Source organism: Nanorana parkeri, unplaced genomic scaffold (genome assembly GCF_000935625.1).
Source record: "Nanorana parkeri isolate BGI_ZX_2015 unplaced genomic scaffold, ASM93562v1 scaffold1047, whole genome shotgun sequence".
NCBI lineage: Eukaryota > Metazoa > Chordata > Amphibia > Anura > Dicroglossidae > Nanorana > Nanorana parkeri.
Genome location: NW_017307315.1, coordinates 283,945 through 289,944, shown reverse-complemented (window position 1 = coordinate 289,944; position 6,000 = coordinate 283,945).

The following is a 6,000-nucleotide window of genomic DNA, read 5'->3' as shown; positions in this document are numbered from 1 at the left end:
ACCTACTCTACAAGGCCGGGCCGCTCAGATTCATATATAGAACCTACTTTACAAGGCCGAGCCACTGAGATTCATATATAGAACCTACTCTACAAGGCCAAGCCGCTTAGATTCATATATAGAACCTACTCTACAAGGCCGGGCCACTGAGATTCATATATAGAACCTACTCTACAAGGCCGGGCCACTTAGATTCATATATAGAACCTACTCTACAAGGCCAAGCCGCTTAGATTCATATATAGAACCTACTGACAATTCTGGCTCAGCTTCTGAAGTTGGCAGGGCTGTAATATGAAGACAAGCCGATGTCCTAAAGCAGACATTCAGCATCATGTGCATTTGTATCTTAAAAGCAGAACTGTAACTTTAATGAATACTGAAAGGGAATCTATAATGTTTAAAGCCCATCTCCGCATATGAAAAACCTCCCCTTGCATTGGGGCAACCCCCTGCAAGTTTTGGTCTACGGGGATTCTGTACCTTTTACTTACCTGATCCCCACTTACCCAGTGGTTGGTGCTCATCTCTCTGCTCCAGCTGTGGAGTGTTCCTCTGTGTCCTCACATGTAATGCAGTGCTATGCTGTCAGGGAGCCCCCGATCTATGGGGTGGAGGAGAGAAGAGGCTGCAGGTGCCGATCTTAGGGCAAGCGGGAGCGGGGATTAGGTAAGTACAACTGCTTTAAAGAATCCCCCAGGGGGAGGCAAACTCCAGTTATCCAGCTATTGTGCAACTACAAATCCCATGAGGCATTGCAAGACTGACAGCCACAGACATGACTCCCAGAAGCAGATGCATAATGGGATTCGTAGAGTTTGCCTACCCTTGTCCTAGATAAATGCAAGCAGGTATCCCTTGCACTGTAAGGGGAGGGTTTGTTTTTTTTTTCTTAATCCGGAATTAGGCTTTAAAGATTTTAAACTTTTATCCCACGTATACAATATTTCTTTAATCAAACATTTCATACATGACAGCGAATCACAATGGGGTATCTAGAGGAAGCCCAGGAGACTAGACACCTTTCAGACAATGAGCAAGTCTCATAAGTAATGAACCATCGACATGACCCCAGACCTGTGTGACTATCAGCTTGAGCTATTGAGCTCTATGAAGTTGTTGGAGAGAGGTATGAAAAGGAGCCTATGGCCCCATCTATTGGCCGCATAAAAAGCTACATAATAGTCACACTAATAAAAGTGTATTTCTTATCAGCAAAGTACTGCATGCACCCCGCTGTGCAGTCTCAATTACATGCTGGTGCACGGACTGTTCGTCGCAGCCCTGGTGTCAATGTCCCTCCTTTGGCAGATGCTCAAGATAGCCCTGCATTTTGCAATCGTTCTCTGTGTATGGGATGGTTCAAATGATAAGCAGGACTACCCACCCAGCCAGGAAGGGACGGGTGCTACCCAATATGGCGAGTTTTCTGCATTCATGCTACACAGCAAACATGGATGCATTTTTTGCGAGCAGAGTGCACAGGGCAACTTTGGGCATGCTAGATCACAGCAGCAGCTTTGCTAAATGAACTTTAGTTAATAAATTCATTTTTCTTACTGAGTACAGTTCTGCTTTAAGATCAGTCAGCTGAAGCAACTGTTATGTTTGTTCCTGCCCCTCGCCGCACATACTTTTAGAAGTCAAGGGCTGTGTGGGAGCGCTGGGTCCCCATCGGAAATCAGCAGTGCCGAGATGGACCGGCTATAGAGTAACAAGGTACCACATATTTAACACAAATGATACCTATGACATCAGCTCCACTAGTTGCTGTACTGTCTTGCACTGCTGATCACCAATAAGGACTAACGTAGCCCTGAGCCATCCTATGCCAATGAGCTGAGCAATGTAAATCACTGAATGGCCCTCCTCTGTAAGTGGAAAGAATAAGCATCCTTTCCGCCAGACCTCCAAAGCTGTACTTGTCATCTACAATTCCTTTAATACACCGTCTACGTCTAAAAGATGGAGGCCAATTCTTTCCAACTTCTTATAAAATCAAAATAATTTGAAAAGGATCCTTCGAAATAAGATGAGGGGCCCCATATGTTTGAAAGAGAAAGGAAGGAGGGGGGAGGGGGGGGGTTTAAAATGAGTCTTCAAAGAAGATACTAGTACACAAACATTTGAACAGCGTTCAACAAAATAAATTAGCTTTCTTTGCACTTGGGAATCCTACCGACTCCTCGAGCAGCGCCAATCTTTAGTAATCCGATTCTCTCTACTAACACCCATAACGCAAACGAAAATAAAATGCCGCTATTTATAGAGAATACAGGAAACATGAAAGAAAACAAAAAAGACTAAAAGGAATTTAAAACTTTGACAGTTATTGCATAACATGTTATTAGAAGATTCTTCACATTTCCTAAATTATTGTCGCTTTAAGATTTCAGAGCGGGTGAATCCATGATGCCGGTTAAGCTTTCAATATCCCTCCCAGAAAGATCTAATGAGTAATCATTCTTAAGTATATCAAGTTCAGTGAAAGAGGACCTGTCATTTAAAAAAAAAAACTCTCTGACCCGTTTGGTAAACATGACCACTGCTCCTTCTATGCTGACCCTTGGGGAAAAACCACATACATACTGCTAACATTGCTAGTTTGCTGGCTGTAATGCCAACCCTTTGACTTCAATCCTTCAGTCACTTACTGGAATAAGCATGCAGATAAAAGTTGGCCTCATCTGCATTCTTGGTCCTAGCCAGCGACTCAAAGTACGAAGGCCTGAGGTCAGTAGGACAGCCAGCGTTTTCAGAATGAGGGAGGCTGGTGTGGCAAATTCTGCATTTCATGACAGGTTCCCTTTAAGCCGTTTCAGCCTCTACCCAACATTCCCGCACAGAGGAGTGGTATAGCGTAGATGTCCCTAAAGCTGGCCCTACATGGATCAATGTTCATCCATTTCCTGCTGAATCAGCTCAAGTTCAATCCGATGGTGGCCCTGCCGATGCCACCCTGCCCAAAAAAAGATTTCTCAATCGACTTTTGTCTGAGGAACCGGGTGGGAAATTGTTGACCAAACAGTGACTATAGCATATCTGTTGCAGTCACTGTTTGGGGTATCCTCCAGTCACCGGTGGCAGTTGTCAGAATACAATAGCTAGCAGGGGAGAGTCCCCCATCTGTGCTCTTTTGTGTGCATGGGGGAATCAAGTGATTTTTCTCATTAAGATCACCTTAAATGTACGTGGAGATACAAGTGTAAATAAAGAAATCTGATAACTGAAAAGGATCATCCAAGGACCCTATAAAGTGGCCCTGTCAAGTACACAAAGTAGAGGCAGCCATTTACTGAACATTCAATCTATCTATTCACTAACAACTGGAGACATTAAACAGGCCGCACCGTCACTGTACTTTCTTCGGTGCACTAAAGCAGTATCTGTACACTGAAGCTAATCCAGCCATTTTGTCATTAAAGTGTATGAAGCCCCAGATTGTTAGCTCTACAGACATCTAAAGAAGTCCAGAGGGCAGGCAGACAAGACTGCTGCGAAATGCAAGGCAGTGCTGTTCTTCAAGGGGAAAACTTTGCAACAAAGTCACAAAAAGTTATTTCCTTAAAGGAGAACTATGAGGTGAGTGCTTTTCACTCACCTCATAGTTCTAGCCGACCTGTGACAGTCTCATTTCTGGTGTTACATGGCGGTCTTTACATTCGCTAAAAAGAAGCTTTCAGTGCTTCCGTTCTAAAGTGAGCAAGAACACAAATTCCCCCCCTTAAAGTGTCGCAGTCGACGCCACCGAGCAGCTGTTTTGTGCCGCAAAACAACATCCCCACCGCCTGCCAATTCAGTATTGCTTCCGTCACAAACTGGTTGCCTCTTAAGAGCGAAATGACGAGCTGAATATTGTTTCCGTCACAAAATGGCCGCCACGTCAGCAACTGCGGATATAAATATTACTTTTATACAGAAGCCCGCGTCCTGGGCTGGTATTCAGTAGGGGAAAGAAGAAAAAAAAATAAAGAAATGCCGGACACTTGTGACATCAGATGGCCACCTACACTATATGAGCTGCTTAAATACAAATATGTTTAGTTACGTTGATTCTGAAGGATTAATTATCGACAAAGAGGTGTATTGTTAGATTCAGCCAGAGTTTCTTTACAGCGTACTTATATATATATCTATATATCCTTTTTTTTGTATTTTTTTGTTTTGTTTTCTTAACCCTTTGTTTGCCAGGAGAGTAAAGAGAGGAGCCAGCCCCTGAATTCCCTTTAAGTGACCAGTTCCCTTGGCAAACGCTGGCTGCCGGTGCACTGCGCTGCAATGCCCGAGCATTCCCATTTGGCAGAAGTGGGGGGGGTTCAATGGATAGCTTTTTTTTTTTTTAATATACAGATAACTGAGAGGGGGGGCAAGATTATTTTAACACATTCCTATGACCACAGTAATATACTGTACTAACACGCATGATAGAAGTATTCTATGAGGACCGTCTATATCCCCCCGTACAAAATACGGAAGGTGCCTCTCTCCGCAGCTCCCCATCAGGTGCAATCTCAAGGCGAAGTCACAGCAGCGATTGGCCTGAGGGCTTGTTCACACCAGACCTATCTCTGAGAGATATAGAGGCAGCCATCACTACTTATCCTGTAAATGCTTTAATAATGTGTGTCCCTTACTTGGAGCAAGCATGGACACCTGACAGATATGCATACTTGTTCCAGGGCAGTGACTAAACCCTGTTGGCCAGGGTAGCAGCCAAGCAACTTCACAAAGGGACTGGCAATGGCAGCAATGTCTCAGAAAAGGCTTAAAGTTGACGTGCTCTCAGAAAGTCCCATTTCAGATGGCAAAAGGCAGCATGTGGGTCTCGTTTCCAATGCAAAAAAGCTGGTGGCAACGAGTCCTACTGACCACGGAGATGTCATTTTCCCATTCAATTATCTTTTAATTCATTTTCTCTACAAATTTTCCTGCCTCATTTTACCTGCGCTGGATATTCTTCAAAGAGCTCAACATCACCTCTGGTGTGAACAAGTCCTTGAAGTGTAGCTTCCATTGTCAGGAAATGCTTGCTGCAATAAATACATTACAGGTATGGCCAATATAACAGGCTTCCTTATTTCTGTCCCTTGTTTTTTTTTATGTCTCCATTTGTTCCATGTGCTGTGTAAATGGTATGACTGTATTCCTCTTTTCAATTCTTTTAAAGTGCATGTAAACCCCAAACCTTTATTTCAGTATGTCTGGCATTGTGTCTCCCTTCATACAGTTTTCTTAAGCAATTCATTTTTTTGGGAATCAGTTGCAAAGTTTCTCACCTAGAGATCCTGCCAGTAGTGGCACTTCCTGCTGCTGGATGACAATGCAAAGCCACTGCTTTGCAATTAGAAGTGGCGTTGTCTGTTGTGTGTGCTTATTCCATTGGCCATTGAGCTGCCTGATAGACCTGCTAGGCAGCCCAATGGCCAACCTCAACAGCACACGCAGCTGGCTGACAATGTTAAGCCCTTGCCTCACAATTATCAAAAGTGTTGTCAGCCTGCTGTGTGCGCGCCTTTGGTTGGCCAACGGGCTGTCTAGCAGGTGTATCAGATAGTCAGCTCAGTTGCCAATGGAAGAAGTGCACACAGCAGGCTGACAACACTTCTGCTAATTGTGCGGCAGGGGCTTAACGTTGTCAGTCGGCTGCATGTGCTGTTGCGTTTGGCCAATGGGCTGCCTAGCAGGTCTATCAGATAGGCAGCTTAATGACCAAAGGAGTGCCCACAGCAGCCTGACGTCACTTTTGCTTATTGCAAGGCAGCTGCTAAGTGTTGTCAACTTGAAAAAGTAAGTTCTGTTACCGAAAGGATCTTCAGGTAATAAACTTTGAAACAGATGAGCTTAAGAAAACTGCGTATCGTGAGGAATAAAGTCAAACATACTGAAAATAGGATTTTTTGTACTCACCGTGAAATCCTTCTTTCCGAGTTCACTGAAGGATATAGCACAGATCCTGATCCCCGCTGTGTCCTTCAATGAACGGGAGAGAAAATGGGTTTA